The following is a 24,001-nucleotide window of genomic DNA, read 5'->3' on the forward strand; positions in this document are numbered from 1 at the left end:
CCCTACTTTCTCTTCAAACTCTAAGAAATAATGACTGGATTAGTAAAAACAAGATACTGACTTTCCAACCCTCTGTGTTGGTTGAAGGCCTGTGCCTCTTCATTTTTGGGAATATCAGATACCTAAGACTATAAAATGGAGGAATTTCTACCTCCTTGAGTGCTAACAGGTATAATAATCAGCAATGTTGTCTCAAGAGAAAAATGCCTTGACAAACACCAAATACTACGTAAGGAATCTAACCTGAAGCCTGACCAACCATTCATTTTGCTTTAAGAAATTTATATCAACTTTCCTACTCTGATTAGCTTCTAAAATAAATTTTTTTGGAATAGAAATGGAAAATAAAATATCAGTTCTAATTACTTCACTTAGCAAAGTAATTTGTAAAGATAGTAATAATTTTTATAATTGGCAACTGATTAAAATAATAATGGGAAAAGTGAAAAATTATTTAAACTCAGCTTTTAAGGGATCTTTTTACTACAACACAGAATATGCAAAAATGAAGATATGTATGCACAATCAATATATCATTAGGCTAAAATTTTTATTTAAGTTTTTTATGGCTCCTTGTTCTATGCATTTTTATAAAGCAAGTGACAGATTTAAAATAAAGGAGATTTATAATACAGGTAAAATATATATAGGATTAAGGGGCTTTGTGTAATTGCTTTTTTTTTCAGTGACACACCCAGCTCCCAAGTGCCAAACTGATTTCCAGTTCTCTCTGTACATGAATTATAATAATTATAATATTCAGAGTGTGTGTTCTTCCAACTAAAGAAGGAAGAGGCGTAACGGTCCCAGATAGAGCACCAACTAGTGGTGAATAGGAAGAACTGCGAGCAATTTAGGAACTGGTGCAGTGCTTAGTTTTTCTGTTTTCACTTTCACGCATGGGAGAAGGAAACGGCAACCCACTCCAGTATTTTTGCCTGGAGAATCCCAGGGATGGGGGAGCCTGGTGAGCTGCCGTCTGTGGGGTGGCACAGAGTCGGACACGACTGAAGCGACTTCGCAGCCACAGCCGCAGCGCTTAGTGGCTCACATGAGTCCGACTCTGATCTCGGGGACTGTAGCCCGCCAGGCTCCTCTGTCCAAGGGGATTCTCCAGGCAAGAAGACTGGAGTGGTTGCTATGGCCTCCTCCAGGGGATCTCCCCAACCCAGGGACTGAACCCAGATCTCCTGTATTGCAAGCGGATTTGGGTCATATTTCTGTTGGGAAAGTTAATCTGTTTGAAGTAAATTTTTTTTTTTTAGCTTTAAGAGTAAGACAGGAAGAAACAATAACACGGCGAATATAGCTCAGAAAACATATTGCCTACATTTGAATCCTAACTCCATTGAGATATTCCACAGATACTATAAGTTGGGTCAATTACTCTACCACCCAGTCCCTTGGTTTGGGCACTTGTAAAATGAGGATGACACCAATACTTATACCATTCAGCCGCATGAAACTTAAGGAACAGACTTTTTGGGAAACACTTAGCATGATGCATGTCACATAATTAGCACCCAGCACGTGCTTGCCATTATTATAGAAGGCAGTGAGCAACTACAAGGTAACGAACATGTGTTTGGGTTTTTCTCTACATCTTTGATTAACAGCAGAGACCCCTTTCAGCCAGGGCTGAAAGAACCTGTTCTTTCCTACCAATATGAAAAATCTAATATCAGGAAGCTGTTTCCTGCACTTACCAGTGTGAGGGGCACCCTAATTCAAGAGTTTTGCTAATTACTTTCTGGCAAGGCATCTGGTGCTCCATGCTTGAATTAGCATGCACAGCTATTTTGCCTTTAACATACACAACAACCCTCTTGAATGGAACAGTATGAATGGGGAACAACTTGATAACAAAGTCAGTTCTCTGTGGCTTTGTACATGGAGAATTTCCTTCCTACAATTGAAGGAATTTTATTTTTATGTACAATAATGTGGAGAAATCATAAAAGACAGTGTAGAGTGACAGAAGAAGCATGGACTTGGGAACTAAACAGTTGTGGGATTGAATCTCCACCCAGCCATTCATTACCTTGTGACCTCAAACAAGTTGTTCAAGACTTGTGAGCAATCACTTTAAAATGGAGGTAATAAGAGCTACTTCCTGGAAAGATTCAATGAAATAAATGATGAACATAAAGTGTCTGGCATCTGTCACATAGCATGCCCTTCATGAAAAATAATTCTCACCACCACCACCAAGAGCACTGCTGTGTCAATTCAGTCCTCAAGGGGAATGGCTAACCCTTACACAATACCAGCTTGACAAGTATTAATTTGTGTGACTTTCTTGAAATCCATATAAACTAAGAATCATCATTGGTATTATACCCATTTTGCATATAAGGAACTTGATGCACACAGTGCTGAGGACTTAACGAAGGTCAAAGAACCAGTGAGTTGTAGAACCAGACTTTGAACTGAAGCAAGATAATTCTAGCATCCATGCTCATAACCACTAACATAAACTAACTCTCAAGGGATTGGTCACTTTCCTCCCCGGCATCTCCTTTGAATCCCTTCTATAAGACTGCTCACACTGTGTGGTGCTTGGTTCATATATGTGCATACCTGTCTGCCTGCGGGGCTACAAGTTTCATCTTGTGCTTATGTCATATTCAGTTCCTCAAGGCACCCAGTTTAGTACCTCACTATGTATGATGAGCAACAAATAGTATAAAAATTGAGGCAAAGAAGATTTTTTAAACTTTTAAAATTTTTATACAGTTTTAAAGTTTACTTTCCATTTACAGTTACTGCAAAATATTGACTATTTTCCCTGTGTTGTATAATATGACCTTGAGCCTATCTTATACTGAATAGTTTGTAACTTCCCTCCCCCACTGCATTGTCCCTTCTCTTTTCCCTCTCTCCACTGGTAACCACTAGTTTGTTCTCTATGAGTATGCTTCCTTCTTGTTATATTCACTAGTTTGTTGTATTTTTGAGATTCCATACGTTTAAGTGATATCATACAGTATTTATCTTTCTTTCTTAATTGTTTCACTTAGCATAATGCTCTCCAACTCCATCTATGTTGCTGCAAATGGCAAAATTTCATTCTTTTTTATTGCCAAGTAGTATTTCATGTGTGTGTGTGTGTGTGTGTATGTGTGGATATATCATACCTTTATCCTTTCATCTGTTGATGGACACTTAGATTGATTCCATGTCTTGGCAATTATAAATAATCCTCCTGTGAACATTGGGCACATGGATCTTTTCAAATGGAATTTCTGGGTCCAATGGTAATTCTAGTTTTAGTTTTTTTGAAATGCCTCCCTACTGTTTTCCCCAATGTCTGAGGCAAAGCAGATTTGAGAAGGTTTATCTCTCTGGGCATTCTTGTCTCATGGTGTTGAGCAATGTAGCCTGATTGACTCTTAGAACTGTTTGAGACAGTTTATGGAAGATCTCAAAGGAAAATAGTGCATTGCCACCATTTCTGACTCTACCGCTAATTCAATGGTATGTGGCTAAGATAGAGAACTGTTGTGGACATGAATGACCATGGGTATTTTTGTGTGACTTCACTTCCACACTCTTATTTGTTGAGTTCCACAGGGTCATGGCTATGACTAGTTATAGGAGGAAGGAGAGAACATTGACATTCATGGTAATGCCTTAAGGGCAAAGGTCGCTTCAAACTCAGGCCAAGAGACTCCAGCGCTTGTGCTCTTCCAAGGTACCATATGCTCATTAATAAACTCTACAAACTCCAGAAGCCAGGTTTTTATCTGAAACAGAAAAGATAAATATTTGTATCTATATATTATCACCCCTTGCTTTTTTGTCTCAAGCAATTCTGAAATGAATTAACCACCTATCACATATAAAACTTTTGGAACTTCTAGAGTAATAGAATTTTTACTTTCTGAACTAGCTCTGGGAAGATTGAAATGTAGAGGCTTTGTGTTCATTCTGCTAGTGACTATTAAGGGAAAATTCAGAGATCCAATGGCAAATTTTAGGCTCATAATTAATTATTCTGCAGACAGTTGGCAAGGAGTCCCCTTGATGGTAATATTGGGCTGCTACCCAATTTTACCTGTTCAGAAAAAACCCAAATGAACATTGTAGTCAATGCAATAGAAATTCCATTTTTTTTTCCATTTATTTTTATTAGTTGGAGGCTAATTACATCATTGCAGTAGTTTTTGTCATACATTGAAATGAATTAGCCATGGATTTACATGTATTCCCCATCCTGGTCCCCCCTCCCACCTCCCTCTCCACCCGATCCCTCTGGGTCTTCCCAGTGCACCAGGCCCGAGCACTTGTCTCATGCACCCAACCTGGGCTGGTGATCTGTTTCACCCTAGATAATATACATGTTTCGATGCTGTTCTCTTGAAACATCCCACCCTCGCCTTCTCCCAGAGTCCACAAGTCTGTTCTATACATCTGAGTCTCTTTTTCTGTTTTGCATATAGGGTTATCGTTACCATCTTTCTAAATTCCATATATATGTGTTAGTATACTGTAATGGTCTTTATCTTTCTGGCTTACTCCACTCTGTATAATGGGCTCCAGTTTCATCCATCTCATTAGAACTGATTCAAATGAATTCTTTTTAATGGCTGAGTAATATTCCATGGTGTATATGTACCACAGCTTCCTCATCCATTCGTTTGCTGATGGGCATCTAGGTTTCTTCCATGTCCTGGCTATTATAAACAGTGCTGCGATGAACATTGGGGTGCATGTGTCTCTTTCAGATCTGGTTTCCTTGGTGTGTATGCCCAGAAGTGGGATTGCTGGGTCATATGGCAGTTCTATTTCCAGCTTTTTAAGAAATCTCCACACTGTTTTCCATAGTGACTGTACTCGCACTGTTTTCCATAGTGACTGTACTAATTTGCATTCCCACCAACAGTGTAAGAGGGTTCCCTTTTCTCCACACCCTCTCCAGCATTTATTGCTTGTAGACTTTTGGATAGCAGCCATCCTGACTGGTGTATAATGGTACCTCATTGTGGTTTTGATTTGCATTTCTCTGATAATGAGTGATGTTGAGCATCTTTTCATGTGTTTGTTAGCCATCTGTATGTCTTCCTTGGAGAAATGTCTGTTTAGTTCTTTGGCCTATTTTTTGATTGGGTCTTTTATTTTTCTGGAATTGAGCTGCAGGAGTTGCTTGTATATTTTTGAGATTAATCCTTTGTCTGTTGCTTCGTTTGCTATTATTTTCTCCCAATCTGAGGGCTGTCTTTCCACCTTGCTTATAGTTCCTTTGTTGTGCAAAAGCTTTTAAGTTTCATTAGGTCTCATTTGTTTATTTTTGCTTTTATTTCTAAAATTCTTGGATGTGGGTCATAGAGGATCCTGCTGTGATTTATGTCGGAGAGTGTTTTGCCTATGTTCTCCTCTAGGAGTTTTATAGTTTCTGGTCTTACATTTAGATCTTTAATCCATTTTGAGTTTATTTTTGTGTATGGTGTTAGAAAGTGTTCTAGTTTCATTCTTTTACAGGTGGTTGACCAGTTTTCCCAGCACCACTTGTTAAAGAGGTTGTCTTTTTTCCATTGTATATCCTTGCCTCCTTTGTCGAAGATAAGGTGACCATAGGTTCGTGGATTTATCTCTGGGCTTTCTATTCTGTTCCATTGATCTATATTTCTGTCTTTGTGCCAGTACCATACTGTCTTGATGACTGTGGCTTTGTAGTATAGTCTGAAGTCAGGCAGATTGATTCCTCCAGTTCCATTCTTCTTTCTCAGGATTGCTTTGGCTATTTGAGGTTTTTTGTATTTCCATACAAATTGTGAAATTATTTGTTCTAGTTCTGTGAAAAATACCGTTGGTAGTTTGATAGGGATTGCATTGAATCTATAGATTGCTTTGGGTAGTATAGCCATTTTGACAATATTGATTCTTCCAATCCATGAACACGGTATATTTCTTCATCTGTTTGTGTCCTCTTTGATTTCTTTCATCAGTGTTTTATAGTTTTCTATGTATAGGTCTTTTGTTTCTTTAGGTAGATATACTCCTAAGTATTTTATTCTTTTTGTTGCAATGGTGAATGGTATTGAGAAACTCCATTTTTTGTTTATTTTGTTTTCTTCTTACCAGAATTTTCTCTCAAAGGAGAACCATTTAGAGAAGTGTTGTCAAGTGGTCCACCTCTGTAGTGATGGATTCCCTCATGAAATGCTCAGCCCACAACCGAGGGGTCTAACCCTGAATTGGGTATTGACATGCTGTCTAATTCTGAGCAGGTCATGGAACCTTCTACCTCGGGCCCCATCTGTGAAGTGAGAGAAAGATTACAGCCTTCCCTCAGAAGGAAAAAAACAATTAACAGAGGAAAAGAAGCACTTCACTTTTCACTCTGAAATTCTAGAGGCCAAGAGTATATGCATGAATATAAATTTATGTTTACTTTAATCATTAACCTCATAATCCCTAAAACATTTTAAGTGATGTACAGTGGAAATATTTTCTAACATGTTCAATTTTTAAGCATAAACACATCAATCATAATATCTTTGTATGATCATTGCCCAAGGGTCTTGTAAAAATTTATTCTTTTAAAAAATATTTTATTGAGGTATAGTTGACTTACAATGTTTAATTTCTACTGTACAGCAAATGTACAGTTATATATATATATGTATTCTTTTTCACATTCTTTTCTGAACATAGTTCCATGTGGTCTACAGCAAGACACTGCTGTTCATCCATCCTAATGATTTACATTTGCTAATCCCAAACTTCCAATCCATCTCTTCTCCACCTCTCTTCCCCCGGGGCAATAACAAGTCTGTTCTCTATGTCTGTGAGTCTGTTTTGTAGATATGTTCACTTGTGTCATATTTTAGGTTTGACATATAAGTGACATCATGCAGGATCAGGTCTTTCTCCTTCTGACTTACTTTGTTTAGTATGACAACGTCTAGGTCTATCCACAGTGAAACTGTGAAAGCTCTTCAGTCGTGTCGGACTCTTTGCAGCCCATGGACTATAGCCTGCCAGGCTCCTCTGTCCGTGGAATTCTCCAGGCAAGAATACTGGAGTGGGTAGCCATTCCCTTCTCTAGGAGATCTTCCCAACCCAGGGATCGAACCAGGATTTCTTGCATTGCAGGCAGATTCTTTACCAGCTGAGCTTGCAGGGAAGCCACAAGGTCTATCTATCTATGTTGCTGTAAATGGCACTTTTCGTTCTTTTTAATGGATGAGTAATATCCCATTCTCTGTATATGCCACATCTTATTCATCCACATATCTGTTGATAGATGTTTAGACTGTTTCCATGGCTTGGCTATTGTGAATAGGGCTGCTGTGAACATAGGGGTGCATGTACATTTTCAAATTATAGCTTTGTCTGAGTGTCCACCCAGGAAAGGATCTGCTGGATCATATGGCAACTCTATAAAAACCCATTCTTTATATAAGAAGCTAGATAGAGGCTGAACCACCAAGATGACCGACTCCAGAAAAAAACAATGAATTTTGTTTCTTTAGCTGAAATGAGAATATGCTTATTGAACATCTTATTCTTTCTTCTAAAAATGAAATCTTAAAACTGATTCTGGTTAGTTGGGTACATCAGTTCCATTGGATTCTGGTTAATATAGATTTGGTGCATTTATTTAGACTGAAATGCTTCACTTGGTTCCTGGTAGTATTTACAAGGCAATTTCTCTAGCACAGAGAGGCAAAGGTGTGTTAGGAAATAACTCAGGTGAAAATTGTATATTGAGTGTGTTTTGCTGGGGCACTTGACCCTCGAGCTTAGAAACTCAGATGCCCCGTTAGGTGCAAAGTTCCAAGGTAACACTCTGAAGTTTCCCTGAAGACACATGTCTTCTTATCACCCAGAACCTTCTTCAGGACTATTCAGATATAGAGGAGTTAGACAGGGGTCCACATGTGTGACACATACATGAGTTTTTAAACATAGCTGCCTGTAAAAGGAAGAGATGTCATTCCTGACAGCATCCACTCCCACCAGCTGGGAACAGCCCTACCTCCTCTCCAGGGCTGCTGTCCTCAAACTAAGTGAGCAGGAAAGGAAAGTCAATATGTTATCTTCCCAGTCATTGTGCATCGCTTTGTGTGTGGGAATGCAGTGTGTTCCCTGGAGGGATGATTGTAGTAGTTACTGGAAGGGCAGTCTCTGCCGGCAGCTTTCCATATCCTTAATGGGCACAGCAGGTGACATCAACCTGCCGCCCAGATGCCATTGCGAAGGCTAAGCCACTTAAAACCTGGGTTGGCTGTTTATGCGCTTCAGTGGGAAAGCAGTGCCCAAGCTGTCCCCAAGATTTAACGAGGACACAATAATTGCTTTTCTTTCAATGACCAGCAATGCGTTTGCCACCGTGGAGTAAAGCACATGGCTGCTCACAGGCATAACAGGAGCAGCAGGAGAGAAACGCAGGAGGAGACAGAGAATGTCCAAGAGTCAGGGTTGAAAACTGCATTTTGCAGATACTATTAAGTGCTTCCAGGAGAGAAAATGAAAATGCTAATTGACAGATTTCATTATGTTTTGTTGTCTTCAAGTTTCTAAGTCATCAGATGATTTTAATCAGGTGCAATTTAATCATTAGTGTAAAACTTTTGAGAAATCCCTCAATTGTTTGTGATTCATCATTTATCCTCTCCACAAAGATGTCTTAAATGACTGTACCCTGCCAGCAAGAAAAGGAGAAAGAGAGTAAATATTTATATTCAGACCAAGAGCTGATAATAGAAGTCAATATGTACAACACAAGAATATTTGTAAAAATTTGGGTGTCAGTTTTGAGGACACTGTCCTTAAGATATTTTCTATATTTTACTTGAAACTGTAGCCACATACACATACATAGACACACACTTATGCAAACATATTTACCCAGGTCTCTTGATTTGTAAAATGAATATAATAATAGTACATGCCCAACTGGGCTGTATGTGTGTATCTGTGTGTTTGCATGGCTTAAATAATACCTGTGTATAGTATAGAGTATAAAATTTAACTTCCACTAATACTACATGTTATATAGAGCAATACATCAAAATAAAGTTGTAAGTAAGAGACTTTCAATTTATTTTTTCTTTTTGCTATGACATAAAACATGTCCTTTAAAAAATATGGATTGATGTATTTAGTAAGAAAAAAAATATAGCTGTTTTCTTGCTCATATTCCCTTCCAAGGCTGGAGAATAATGCATTTTATACTCTCTGTATTTTTCATAACATCTTAGGCACTGCCCTTTCAGGTTAAAGGTTAGGTGCTCAGGATTAACTGAAGACAACTCAGATTCCTCAGATTTATTTCAGACCCATGCATCACAAGAGCAGAATCCATATTTTGAGACTCCACAAGTGATGCATGAAACTGGACAGAGCACCCACGAGCAGAGTCGTGGATGATCACGCCTTTCCTGCACATTTAGAGAATGATGTGTGGGGGATTGGATTAGTCTAGGGCCACCATTATGAATGTGTGTGTGCTCAGTCATGTCCAGCTCTTTGTGACCCCATGGACTAACCTGCCAGGCTCCTCTATGTCCATGGGATTTCTCAGACAAGAATACTTGAGTGGGTTGCCACTTCCTTCTCCAGGGGATCTCCCCAACCCAGGGATTGAACCCACGTCTATTGCGTCGCCTGCATTGGCAGACATATTCTTTACCACTAGCGCCACCTGGGAAGCCATTACAAAGGACCAAGTACCACAGGCTGAGTGGCTTCAACAACAGAAATTTATTTTCTTACAGTCCTGGAGGCTCAAAGTCCAAGGTCAATGTGTGGGCAATGTAGGTTTCATTCTGAGGCCATTCTCCTTGACTTGCAGACAGTGGTCTTTCCCTGATGTCTCCACGTGGTCTTCCCTGTGTGTGTGCTCTGGCCTCTTTTTACAAGGACACCAGTCATATTGGGTTAGACCTGTGCTAATAACCCTGGGTTGGGAAGATCCCCTGGAGAAGGAAATGGCAACCCACTCTAGTATCCTTGCCTGGAAAATCTCATGGACAGAGGAGCCTTGTGGGCCGCAGTCCATGGCATCACAAAGAGTTGGGCACGACTGAGCGACTAACACTTACTTAATAACCTTATTTAATATTAATAACCTTTTAAGGGCCCTATCTTCAAATACAATCACATTCTGAGGTACTGGGAGTTAGGACATCAAGATATGAACTTGGGGGTGCACAATTCAGCCCATAAAAGGATTCTACCCAGCTCCCTGTGTCTTTTTTAGTGTTTCCAAAATTCCAGAGCATTTAAGAGTTACAAAAATGCACATAGTCTATTCCAGCATTAGCTCTGGTGAATAAATTAATATAGTAACCATTTAATGTGTCATGGTACAAATATCTTTCCTATTATCGAACCCAAATTTTGACAGTTCAGGTGAATTGATGTTATGCCAATTGTTAAACCTGTCTTCTCCTCCCATTGCTCTCCAAATGCCTTATTCATCTGCCACCTCTGTCTTTTGTCAGATTTGTTCTTTTCCTCATTTTTAAAGCTTGACTCTTCCTTATTAAAGGATGGTGTTTTTGGTAGGTAAATTCTACCTCAAGCTCGTCTGTTTACTTCTCTGTTATTTTCCCCTTTTGCTAAGGCAACTGGAGCACTGGGAAGTTTATGGGAAGTCATGTCTGTACACCCTCTTCTTTGTATATGCTGTCTCCAGCCTCCTCTCCCTTGCCCAGTGGCCACTTGGCTCCCCTTGCTGCTGTGTATTCCCTCATGGCCTGCAGACTGCACAGTGGGAATAGCTAATGAGGCAAGACAGGGAGGTGGAACCAATCCTGATGGTTCAAATGTTTTCCTTCTCCTGTTGCTTCAACAACTTGGCAGGAAGCTTGATTCCACCTTCAGAAAGTTTAAAAGAGAAAATTAAAACATGTGGTACATGTATATAATGGCATACTACTCAGCCATAAAAAGGAATAAAATAATTCTATTTGCATTGGATTGGAAATAATGCCATTGCATGGATGCAACTGGAGATTATCATATCAGTTGAGGTCAGACAGAGAAAGATAAACATCATATGATGCCACTGATATATGGAATTTAAAATAGCACACAGATGCACCTATCTATGAAACAGAAACAGAATCATGGACATAGATGATAGACTAGTGGTTACTATAGTGGGGGTGGGGGGAGGCTGTTGGAAGAAGGATGGAGAGGGAGGTTGGAGTTAGCGGATGTAAGCTTTTATATATAGAATGGATAAACAATAAGGTCCTACTGCAGAGCAGAGAGGACTATATTCTATATCCTATGATAAACCATAATGAGAAAGAATAATTTTTTAAAAAGAATGTATATATATATGTACAACTAGGTCACTTTGCTCTATAGCAGAAATTAACAAAATGTATACTTCCATCAAATATACTTCAATTAAAAAAGAAATAAATAGAAGAAAATTTAATATATATGTAGGCCACTATATGTGGGTAAAGGAAACAGTGAAACTCTAAATGCTTCCTTAAAACTAATTCCTTTTTATTGTCTTACTTTTCTTTATAATACAATGTTCATAGTCACTACAGGGCATTTCCACATAAAGGGATGTGCTTAATCATTTGTCCTATGATTATGAACACCTGAGAAGAATAAAATTCTAATATTTTGATTGCTGTAAGTTTTTACTTTCAGGAAAATTTCCCAGCTTTTAGTGATATTTCAGTAGTGCTTATGTGAGTTTGAAAATGCAAGTTCATTTTAAATTAAACATGAGGCATGCATCTAGTCTATTCTTCAAATAAAACTTGTATATATTTTTCCATTTGTAGATATATATGTAGACCTTACTGGATGGGCTGGTTGCTTTCAATCCTTATTGCCAACACATCATAATGGAGTTCATAGTGTCTGACTTTTTCCTATGTTTCTATTATGTGTTCATCATTTAATGCTCTTAAATATTTAAAACATTGGCTGTCAAAGAATGTCAAGGCCATCGAGACTCCAGGAGCTGTATGGGGTGGCAGAAGAAGTCAGAAAGTATTAATTACTTTCAACCCACCTGTCATTCTGCCTCTGTTATTGAGTCTCAGTATTTTTTTCTCTTTAAATAGATTGTTTTAAATATTTTGATTCACATAAGAGCTCAGTTTAAAACCAGATAGAGAAAAATCTTCATCTGCGTCCAAGCTACTATATTGTGTTACCTCCATTCTCCCACAACTCTATATTTCCTACCTGAAACTTATATAATGAGAGTGAATGTTCAGTGAATTTGGAAGAAAATGGCAACCCACTTCAGTACTCTTGCCTGTAAAATTCCATGGACGAAGGAGCGTGGAAGGCTACAGTCCATGGGGTTGCAAAGCGTCAGACACGACTGAGCGACTTCACTAAGTCACTAAGTCACTACAGAATTTGCAGTTTGCAGGACCTCCTATAGATCAACAAGGGAAGATTAAGGTAGTCTGCCCAGAAAGGGGAGGCAGCATGTTGGAATGGGAAGGACACAGCTTTAGAGGTAAGAGACATTGGTTCAAATCTTGGTTCTACCAAGTAGTTACCCTTGCACCAAATGGGGGCAGGTAGAGAGCAGGTTAATTGTCATTAAGGGAGCTCTGAGGATGTGGACAGTCTCTGGTTTGGTGTACATCAGAATTTCTCAACTTCACCACTGTTGACACTTTGGGCTGGCTAATTCTTGATTGTAGGAGCTTCTCTGAACAATGAGATTGCTTAGAAGTTTCCCTGGATTCTGCTCACCAGCTGCCACCCCTCCTTTCCCAGGTTTGAGACCAGAAATGTCTCCTGGGGTACAAAGTCGCCCCCTAGTGAGAAGTACAGGTCTGCATGTTCACCTTTGGGTCTGGCATCCTCGCAGGAACCCTTTAGGTGTGCATATCCCTAGTCTCTTATTAAAAATCTGAAGCTATAGAGGGGAAAATATTTAAGGACTTTTCAAAGGCCCTAAGAATTTGAGGCAATTGTATTAAATATATTTACCAGTTTTAAAAAGATCTAGAAAACCATAACAAATACTGTTGTCCTCGATCCTAGAGAGAGGGTTATCATTTCTATCCATTTTTTTTTCCATGATAACAACTGTTCTTGCATTTTCTGAGTCCTCCAAATAAATTAGTTACTCAGACCAATCAGTATACCATGTCTACGACCTGCAGAACAATGAGAGTCAAGAATCTACATTTTGTTTTTGAAACACTAAGAACATTAAACAGTGCCACTGGGTTGTAACTATTAACATCTCTCGCCTAGGATTGGGATATAAATGCTTCAGAGGTCTTTTCTCACTTAATGATACAGAGAAAATGTAAAAACCAATTTCAGATGCTAAGGATGCAGCATTTGGTAGCAAGCCTTCAGGAAAAAAAAAAAGGAAAAAGAAATAGCTCAATGGGGAGCACTAGTGTGCTTCTAGCTGCTGACCCCCAAATTTAGGCAGGACAAGAGCTAAGAGCTGAGGGCACAGCCTGGAACTCGAAATTCAATTCCCATTTTGTCTGTCCTTGCGAAAATCACCTGGGTTGCCTGGTAAATATCCAAGTTTCTTTTCTGGAGATTCTGAATCTGAAGGTTTGAGGTTATGCCCAGAAGTTGTAATTTTAGGAAGCTTCCTGTGTGAATTTTATGATCAAGTAGGATTAGAAAACACTGAGGTCTAAACCCTTGCTGCTCAGAAGGTGGTCCACAGGCCAGCAGCAGCAGCAGCAGCTTGAGAGCTTGTTACAATTGGATTCACAGCCCCCCGGTCTGAGGTGGAGCCCAGGATTCTGCATGCCTGCTGCTGCTGCTGCTAAGTCACTTCAGTCGTGTCTGACTCTGTGTGACCCCATCCCTGGGATTCTCCAGGCAGGAACACTGGAGTGGGTTGCCATTTCCTTCTCCAATGCATAAAAGTGAAAAGTGAAAGTGAAGTTGCTCAGTCATGTCTGACCCTTCACAACCCCATGGACTGCAGCCTACCAGGCTCCTCTGTCCATGGGATTTTCCAGGCAAGAGTACTGGAGTGGGGTGCCATTGCCTTCTCCATCTGCATGCCTAACCAGCACCAAAGAGATGCTGAGGCTTCAGGTTAGTGTACTTCATTTTAAGCAGAAAGGATTCTAGAAACTTTTAAGTAGGAAGTGGGAAGAAGAATGAGTCATCACTAAGTCCCACTCTGTGGGTGATGATATCGCTCTTAAGGTCATCAGAGATGGGGGAGAGGTCCCTGGAGATGGGAGTGCAGAATAAGAAGATTTTCTACGTTAATGAACAGAGTGCTCAGAATTCCAGGTTTCTGTAAAGTTTTTTCAGATAAAGAGATGGAAAATGTTTCCAAGGGAAGGTGGAACTGTTGTGTGCTATTTCAGGACCCCTCCCCCAGTGTCCCAGTTCACAAGTCTCCTGGCAACTTTGCCTGTACTTTCATCAGTTGTACCCTAAGTAACAGCTGCTTGTCTGCCGGAAATGCTGAGCATATTGTCCCTTAAGTGGTCCATCCTCCAGAATGAGTGAAAGAAGAGCCTGCATGTTTATGCTGCTGCTGCTGCTAAGTCACTTCAGTTGTGCCGAATGCTGTGAGACCCCATAGATGGCAGCCCACCAGGCTCTTCTGTCCATGGGATTCTCCAGGCAAGAATACTGGCGTGGGTTGCCATTTCCTTCTCCAATGCATGCATGCATGCTAAGTTGCTTCAGTCGTGTCCAACTCTGCATGCTTATACGGTTAATCTTTTCCTTGTAACTACTAGAAGGCAGCATTGTTAGTAGACCTTAATGACATCCTTTGGGTGGTTTCCCCTTTAACTGATTCCAGCATACACACCATCAGCAGCTTTTTATTGAGGAAATTGGGTAAAATTGAACATTTCAGTCATATTGAAGAGGGAAAAGGTAGCCAAAAGCTCACGTGTATTGGGCCCAGGGGATGGTGATGGCTCCAACCAGTGCAGAACTGGTAGTATCGAGACTGGAAGGGAAAAGGAGATGCCATTCATGCTTTAGTTCCAGCAAAACTTCATTGGCTCTGGTTGGGTCCAGTGCCTATCTGTGAACCAGTCAGCATCTCTGGGGAATGTGATTGCTGTTTGCCTTTCATTCAGGTCACAGGCTCCACCCTGGGAGCAGGGATGGAGGGCCACAGGGTAGAGGAGGAGTGACTCCCCTGAAGAAGGGGGCTTCATGCTCTCCAAAGTCACAAATGTCTGCCCTGTGCACCCACCAATAACTGAGAAATGCAATGCCCCATAGGGAGTGGTGCTGTAGAAACTAGGGATGTGAGCACTCGGGGACAGCTGGACTGAAGTCACAAAAATGAGTTACAGTGCCTGCAAATCCCTCAGGAAACATCAGCCCCAAAGGCCCTGTGCTAAAAGGAGTAGCTCCTAGAAGTGTCCCCTGTTGTCAGGCTTGTGTGGACAGAGGGTTGTATAAATGTGACCTTTGCAAGATGCAGTGATCTAGTTTTCATACAGTATTTGAACCCTTCCCGAAGGTCAAAGCACACCCTTTGGAGACACAAACTCCCGGCTATAATTCCCCTGATGCTCCCTCACTCGCTGGGAATAGTTGGGAAAGGGGCTTAATGTGGTAGAGCTATAGGGCTTCTTTTATAAAGTGAGATACCACTGCCTCGTTCCTCTCTTGCTTCCTCCCTCCCAGATAGTTGTAAAGATTATATATGGCATGGATGCAGGGGACTTTATTTTTTATCACCATTGTACCCAACAGCTCCTAGCACTACATATAGCAGATATCAGCAAAGTTTGTTGAGTGAATAAATAAATAAATGATTTAAAAAGTACTTGGCCGGCCCCCGCCGGCTGGGGTGCTCTAGGTGCCGCGTGGAGACCCTCTGCACCCGTGCGCACATGGCGCTGCAAGCGGTGCGGAGCGTGCGGGCCGCGGTCGGCAGCCTGCGCGCCGTCTGGGCACCCAGCGCGCCCTGCTCGCCGCGGCCCTGGGGACTGCGGGCGGGGGCCGTCCGGGCACTGCGCACCGGCCCTGCTCTGCTGTCGGTGTGGAAATTCACAGAAAAACACGAATGGGTAACAACAGAAAACGGTGTTGGAACAGTGGGAATCAGCAGTTTTGCACAGGAAGCTTTGGGAGATGTTGTTTACTGTAGTCTGCCTGAAGTTGGGACAAAGTTGAACAAACAAGAGGAGTTTGGTGCTTTGGAAAGTGTGAAAGCTGCTGGTGAACACTATTCCCCTTCTATCAGGAGAAGTAACTGAAATTAATAAAGCTCTAGCAGAAAATCCAGGACTTGTCAACAAGTCTTTTTATGAAGATGGTTGGCTGATCAAGATGACATTCAGTAACCCTTCAGAACTAGATGAACTAATGAGTGAAGAAGCATATGAAAAATACATAAAATCTATTGAGGAATGAAAATGGAACCCCTAAATAAACTACTTTGAAACAACTTAATCTAGCATAGTTGTCTTAAATTAGTGGTGGATAGATATTTAAAAAGCAACTTTTAGCAAAAGAAACTACTTGTAACAATGTTTCCTGAAGAAAATACCCCTTAACTTTCTAATGCCTTCAGATAAACACTGTGTATCTTTTCCACAGCATCCTGTGATTTTTAGGCTAGGCTCCAGTTATAATATTCAGAATTCCTGAAATTATCTCTGGTGAAACTAATTACAAAAATTATGTAATTCAAGGATAACATGGTTATCTTATACCTTATATGACATTGTAGCTTGCTTACAGCTCTCCTTGGATTTGGGTCAAAATGATCTTCCCACTAGAAATAACTGCCAGTGGAGAAAAGTTTGTTAGTCGTATAGTGTCCAGTGAAGAATATTACTGTCTTAACTTTGCAATATACTGTGTTTGCTGGTGCTATTTTTATACAGTGAAGCAACAGCCTTGCAGGAGAATAAACAATTAATAATAAAATATTCAACTTCTTAAAAAAAATAAAAAAATTAAAAAAAGTACTTGGCCTATAGGAGGTGTTTTAAAACATTTATTATTTTCTTACTTGATTATAACTGATGCTTAGGTGTGCCTCTATAACAGATTTCTTCTATTTGGCTAAAAGGAGTCCTCCTTTGTGAAGCCTAAGTGAAACTTTTTCTTGTTTTTAGGATCTTCTATGTGCCAGGTGTTTTCTTCTTTCTTTGTAACAAATTCTTATTGGAGTATAGTTGCTTTACAGTGTTGTGTTAGTTTATGCTCTACAGAAAAAATTAGTCACCCATATGTACACATTGTCGTTGTTGAGTCGCTAAGTCGTGTCTGACTCTTTGTGATCCCATGGATTGTAGCCGGCCAGGCTCCTCTATCCATGGGATTTCCCAGACAAGAATACTGGAGTGGGTTTCCATTTCCTGCTCCAGGGGGTCTTCCTGACCTGGGGGTTGAACCCCACATCTCTTGACATCTCCTGCATGGACAGGCTGTTTCTTTACAGCCACCAGGAAAGGCAGTACGTTTACGTATATCCCTTCTTTCCTTCCCATTCAAGTCACCACAGATCGCTGAGCAGAGTCCTCTATGCCACACAGTGGATTCTCATTAATCGTCTGTTTTACACATACTGATGCTGGTGGTGGTCTAGTCTCTGAGGCGTGTTTAACTCTTGCCACCCAATGGACTGTAGCCTGTCAGGCTCCTCTGTGCATGGGATTTTCCAGGCAAGAATACTGGAGTGGGTTGCCATTTCCTTCTCCATTTATATACATTATCAGTAATGTAATATGTCAGTCACAATCTCCCAATTCATCCAAATGAACTCTTCAAAGAAGTTCTGGGACTTTCTCTCTGTGCCTTGGTTTCAGAAGCACATCTCCAGGCCTTGCAACCAAGAAGCAACCAAGCAGCTCAAAGTTTCCAGTTTTTCGGGCAGTTTGGTCTGACCCAGCCGTCTCTGAAACAGACTTCCTACTTCTGACAAAATTCTTTAAAACATTTTTTAGTGTCATTCCAAGCAAATGTTTTTCAAAGATTTTCTCGGTGAGTCAGTTTTGCTGTCACAAATAAGCTCAGAGAAACTGAACTGCCATTCAGGCCTCTATACTCTCAAAATAGAGAGTCTCTTGTTCCCTTGAACCATCCCTGGAGGTGGATTAATCTGTTGACCCAGAAGGCAGGGTTGATTCCTCACCCACTTCTGCTTTGTACAGGGTTAAGTGTGCAGGATTGCTAAGTCACTTCAGTCTTATCCAACTGTATGTGACCCTCCAGGTTCCTCTGTCCATTGGATTATCCAGGCAAGAATAGGAGTGGGTTGCCATGTCCTCCTCTAGGGAATCTTCCCGACTCGGATCAAATTTGTGTCTCCTATGTCTCCTGCAGTCTCAGGCAGGTTCTTTACCTCTAATACTGTCTGGGAAGAGGGATGGACAAGTTAAACTTAATGCCGTCTAGCCTTCAAACTTTACTTAGGCCTTGGAAACCTAATTCGGGCGGGGGGCTGGGGGGGGGGAAGGTCAAAGGATATAGGCAAAGTCACGTATTTTTAGAAGCCAAATCTGTAAATGAAGACTTCTGCCTGGAGCTCAGGATCTCTCTCACACAGTGAGGGTGATTTAGTGCCACTTCCAGAAAAATCTCTGGGAGTTTCTTTGGGCATCATTTCAAATTGTTGATGCCAGGTCCTGCATAGGACCAACCATCATCACAGTGAGGAGCTGAGGTTGACTGAAATTTTCTGTCTTAGAGAAAAGTATTGGGCATGTTTGTTGTTGTTACTGTTTTTATGATTATTTCTAAACATGTGTCTATAGAAACTTAGTCCCATAGACATGTGCTTCAGGCTGGGACAGTAATTATATTGAATTTACCTCTCTGTCAGATTTCTCAGACAATTGTGCTAATGCTGCTCATTTATTTTGCTGCCAGCCCTGCACTCCCCAAAGTATATGCCAGGAAGTAAGGTGAGTTTCAGGAAACGCATACCCTCATTAGTGGCACAGTTGGCACTAATGAGAGCTGATTCACACTGTGCAGACAAGGGATTTTGGTCTCCATCAGGTATGCATTGTGTTAGGAGTCAATTACACACTTTGCATGTAATCCTTCTCCCTTCTCTTTAACCCCAGCTCTCCCTTTCTCAGCCTGGTCTCCACGTGGTCTTTGTTTTCCTAAGCTTCTCCAGCAAAGGACAGGGAGGAAAACCCAAAAATGCTGAAATAGGAGAGAGATGCTTGCAGTTACAGTGTAGGATCCTCCACTGTGGTGTGGAGGCTTAGTTGCCCTTGCCCCGCAGCTTGTGGAATCTTTGTTCCCTGGCCAGGCATAGAACACTCATTCCCTACTTTGGAAGGGATCCAGGACCCCTTAACCATGGGACCGCCAGGGAAGTGTTAGTCAGTCATGTCCAGTTCTCTGGGAACCCTTGGTCTGTATCCCACCAGGCTCCTCTGTCCATGGAATTCTCCAGGCAAGAACACTGGAGTGGGTTGTCATTTCCTCCTCCAGGGATCTTCCCGACCCAGGGATCAAACCCAGGTTTCCTGCATTGCAGGCAGATTCTTTACTGTCTGAGGCAGGACCTTAGTTCCCCAGCCAGTGATGGAATCCTTGTTTCCTGCACTGGGAGGCAGGTCTTAACCACTGGACCACCAGAGAAGTCCCTGTGTTTTATTATCTCATTTACTAAATCATCTTCCCTACTTTTACCCAAACTGGGGGCAATTGGGAAACATACTGGTAGTAAGCATTCAACAGAGGTTTCTGAGTGAGTGGATGGATGATGGTGGATATATGAAGACATAACTCTCAGCTGGTCCAGATATAAGGCCATTAATTAAGTTTTTTCATACTCAAAACTGCTGAGATATAGTTCAGTGGTTCTCCAAGTGTATTCTGAGCCCAGCAGCATCAGCATCACCTGGGAAGTTATTAGAAATACAGATTCTCAGGTCTTGCTCCTGGCATCTTTGTTTTAACAAGGTCCCCAGTTGATTCTGGTGCCTTGTGAAGTTTGCCAACTACTGATGTGGCCCCACCCCCTTATAACTAAGGCTTCAGAGAAGCAGAAGTATCAAAGTCTATATGGCTTGTGAGTATCCTTCATCTGATCCAGGGCAGATTCTGATATGCAATTTTTTAGAAGGATATTTTGAATGGACAGTGACAAATTGTATGACACTGTATTAAACATAAGGCATTATGTAAAATGTTATTTTTATACATAAATTATTTTCCCACAAGCTCCCACAAGCCTTGATCTTACATGCTGCTGGATCTCAATCATAGTTAGAATGGTACCCTTTTGATGTAAAATATGTCCATATGATTAAGTGTGTGTAACTTTCCTACATCTATGCTATGCAATGTTACATTCTCAGAGGTGAATGGTCTTGTCTGTAACAGAACAGAATTTGCATAGTGAGTACTAAAATATTTGCTGATTTAACTACTGGTATTTTAATATTTATGTTTAACTACTGATTTTCTGCTAAGCAACTCTAGTATATATAAAATACACTTTACAAACATGGTGAATTGAGGGATGATACTCACTTTATAAAATGATTCAATGTATGAAAATTAGGTCCACATAGAATTCTTGCAGAAACATACTTTTGTGTAAAGTAAATGCACAGGCACAATTTAAGATTTAGCTAATTAAGTTTAAAAGCAAGCTAAGACAAGGCATAGTTAAAGTTGAGAAGGCTTTTAGCTTAAATTGGAGTGAATTAAATAACTATTGCTCTGGAGTTGGGCTTAATCTGGGTATTGTCCTTTTTTTTTTTTTTAGGTGAAATGGAATAGAGGATATAAGAGTCAAACCCATTGTATGTGGATAGGGACTATTTCATTTCAAGCTTGGAGTGTATCAAGGAGGTAGATAGCAAGCTCTTGAAACCAAAAAAGTCAAGTGCTTTTAACAGCCAGTCCCAATAGGAAGCTGGATGTCTCCATGTGTCATCCATCGGCCAGGCAAAGTCCTTTTATCATTCACTTCCCCCTTTTGTTTTTACAAATTATCTCTACCGTGTCCATCTTTTATCAAATCTAACTAATGGCTGCAGCTTTCAAATTCTGAAGTTTCTTTCTAAATTTAGTACAGCTTTGGCTTCTACTTTTAGCCAAAAACATGCTACTAAAATCTGTTTCTCTCATTATACAAGCCAACCTTGGAGATGTCGTGGGCTCAGTTCCAGATCACTGCAATAAAGCAGATATTGCAGTAGAGCAGGTCATAAGAATTTTTTGGTTTCAATGTGCATATAAAAGTTATGTCTGCACTATACGATAGCCTATTTTGTGTACAGTAGCATTATTCTAGAAAAAATATGCACCCTGTAATTAAAAAAATACATTATGAAATAAAGTAAAATAAAGTAAGAAAATACTAAAAAAATGCTATGATTTGAACCTTCAGTGGGTCCTGATGTAACATCAGAGATCATGATTGCAGATCACCATAACACATAAAATGGTAACAATGAAATAGTTTGACATAGTGCAGGAATTACCAAAATGTAACACAAGGACATGAAGTGAGGAAATGCTATTGGAAAAATGGTGCCAGTAGACTTGCTCGAGGCGTGGTTGCCATAAACCTTCACTTTATAAAATATGTCTCTGCAAAGCACAATAAAGTGAAGTGTACCCGATACTAACACAGTAAAGCACTATATTAAACAGAGCAACAGGATTATGCCCAGTGTTCTGTGATCCTTCGAGGAAAGACAACATGAATGCTCGAGAAGTACAGTATTCACTTCTAATAGGGGACAGAAACGTATATTTTAAGAAGTAAAACTGGGATATCAATAATAAGTCAGTGTGGACCAGCTAGAAACCAAGAATATAACTGAGTCCAGACTGGTTGAAGGGCTGGCCCCACTGAAATGTCCTGGGTAGTAGTAGATGTCACACACAGTGTCTAGGGTGGAGGCATGGCTGTGATGCAGACTGATCTATCTTGGGGGCTTTGACCTGGGGGTGGTGTTGAGGGCATGTGGCCTCTGAGAGCGAGCTCCCTGTAAGAGAGCAAGCCTTTGATTCCAGAGCAGTCCACGTGGGATAATGCGAGGCCTGGGAAGTGATTGGACTCGTCACTGTCCAACTCTTTAGAAGATGGTGGATGAGCAAAAGCACCCCCTAGAGTTAAGTCAGGTCAGTTGCACTAAAGTTTAGGGATGAATCCATTTCCAGAAAGGAACTTAAAGCATTTTTTAGAAAAACTGAAGCCCAGTAATAAGAAACTGTTACCAAGTCAAACTTGGGTTCATTTGCCCACTCACAGTAATGCCAGTCTACTCACAACAGGTTGTGGTAAAGAAAAGTGCATTGTTTATTACTGTAGGATGCCAAAGCAAGGCGTCCAGGTGAATGGTGCTCAAAAGTCCTGAACTCTGAAAGGCTTTCAGAGAAAAGTTTTTAAAGACAGGGTGAGGGAAAGGGCTGCAGTGCATGTGATCAGCTCATGGACGTTCTTCTGATTGGTTGACTATGAGGTAACCAGGAGTCAGGATCATCAACCTTCTGGTTCCAGCAGGTCTGGGGGCTACATGCTTGTGGGCAGCACACAGTTAAATCCTTCCACCTGGTGGGGGTTCCAGTATCCACAAAACAGCTCGGGAGATATGGCTCAGAATATTATCTACAGCCCTTGAAGAGGAACTAAAGGTCCTTGATTTGTTTAATGGCTAAACTATTATATTTTGTCTTGGTTGACTGTTTTCCTTTCTTTCAGCATTTTCTCACTTCTCTGGTTAAATTTACACTTTGGAACTCAGAGAAGGCCTAGGAGGCTAAAGTTTTTCTATGAATAAGAGGCAGGTGGAGGACCTGGAAGAAAGTGTGTCCTGGGAAGACCCCTGGGGGTCCCGCTTGGTTACAGAGTGGGCAAAAAGGCTGAGAGTTAAGAGAGAAAGTTGTGATTACAGTAGAGTGACCACCTTGACCCAGTTTGTCCAAGACTTCCCTGGCGTTAGCCCTGAAAGTCTCATACCCTGAGAAGCCTCAGTCCTGTGCAAATGGGACTATAACTCAAGTGACCTGTGCAAACGACCTATAACTCAAGTGGCCAGAAGGCGTGTGTGTGTGTGTGTGTGCACATGTGTTAAGTCACTTCAATCATATCCGACTCTCTGCAGCCCTCTGGACTGTGGTCCACCAGGCTCCTCTGTCCATGGGATTCTCCAGGCAAGTATACTGGAGTGAGTTGCCATGTCCTTTTCCAGGGGATTTTCCCAACTCAGGGATTGAACCCACATCTCTTATGTCTCCTACATTGACAGGTGAGCTCTTTACCACTAGTGCCAGGCCAGGAGGCACGTAGAGCCTAATTTCCAGATTTTCCAGCAAGGTCATAAGACACAGAACCTGTCCAACCAAAGGAGGTCCAGAGCCCAGTGGTTAGTGGGAGTGTTTACAGAATGAGGAAGGGAGAATCAATATGCTCAAAGGCTAAATTCTCTCCAGCCTGTCAGCCAAGGGCGGGAAGGAATGGAGCAGTTCTTAGATTTTAGAGAGATTCCAAAATAGAAGTTTGGTTTTGTTTTTCTGATATTATTAAATGATAGTGCTGAGTCCTTCCAAAATAATGAAAGGCTAAAAGACACATTGCTTCCACTGCTTTTGATTCTTGTATCCAGACAAGTGGTGCCACAGTCAGAATCCTCCCACCTCTTACTCCAGTTGGTTTTGTTTGATCTGAGTGAATAACAATACTGGAGATGGCAGTGAAATTCACCTGCAGTTTACTCTCAATTTACAGCCTTTCAGTCATAAAAATGAGGGTCCCTCTCATGTTAACTAGTCTTATTCTTGACTGTGATTCGTTATTATAGCAAATTTAATTTTGCATGAAAAGCAGGATAACTAATTATGTGGCATTTGCATACTCAGAACAAATTCCCAAAAATATTTGCATAAATTTCTTGATATTCTTTTTGACTCGTTAACAACCTCATCATAGTAAATTGCCTTTCTAAATTGACTTACATCTGCCTTGTCTAAATGTGGCTTATTTTCATCAAAAATAAGGATTAGGATAGCTAAATTTCTATCCACTGATAAGTGACCTGTTTATGTCTCAACCCCAGATATGTATTTTTTTTAATGGAGTTCTTGTCTTGGGTGATTG

At 40.8% G+C, this 24,001-nt stretch overlaps 1 protein-coding gene and 1 pseudogene across 8 annotated transcripts in view; both read left to right on the plus strand.

Moving 5' to 3' along the window:
* Positions 1 to 24,001, plus strand: part of NCKAP5 (NCK associated protein 5) — a 1,117,154-nt gene that overhangs the window by 375,138 nt on the left and 718,015 nt on the right. The window lies entirely within an intron of this gene.
* On the plus strand, positions 15,807 to 16,368 carry LOC110136407 (glycine cleavage system H protein, mitochondrial pseudogene; annotated as a pseudogene).

Source organism: Odocoileus virginianus, chromosome 13, assembly GCF_023699985.2.
Source record: "Odocoileus virginianus isolate 20LAN1187 ecotype Illinois chromosome 13, Ovbor_1.2, whole genome shotgun sequence".
Classification (NCBI taxonomy): Eukaryota; Metazoa; Chordata; class Mammalia; order Artiodactyla; family Cervidae; genus Odocoileus; species Odocoileus virginianus.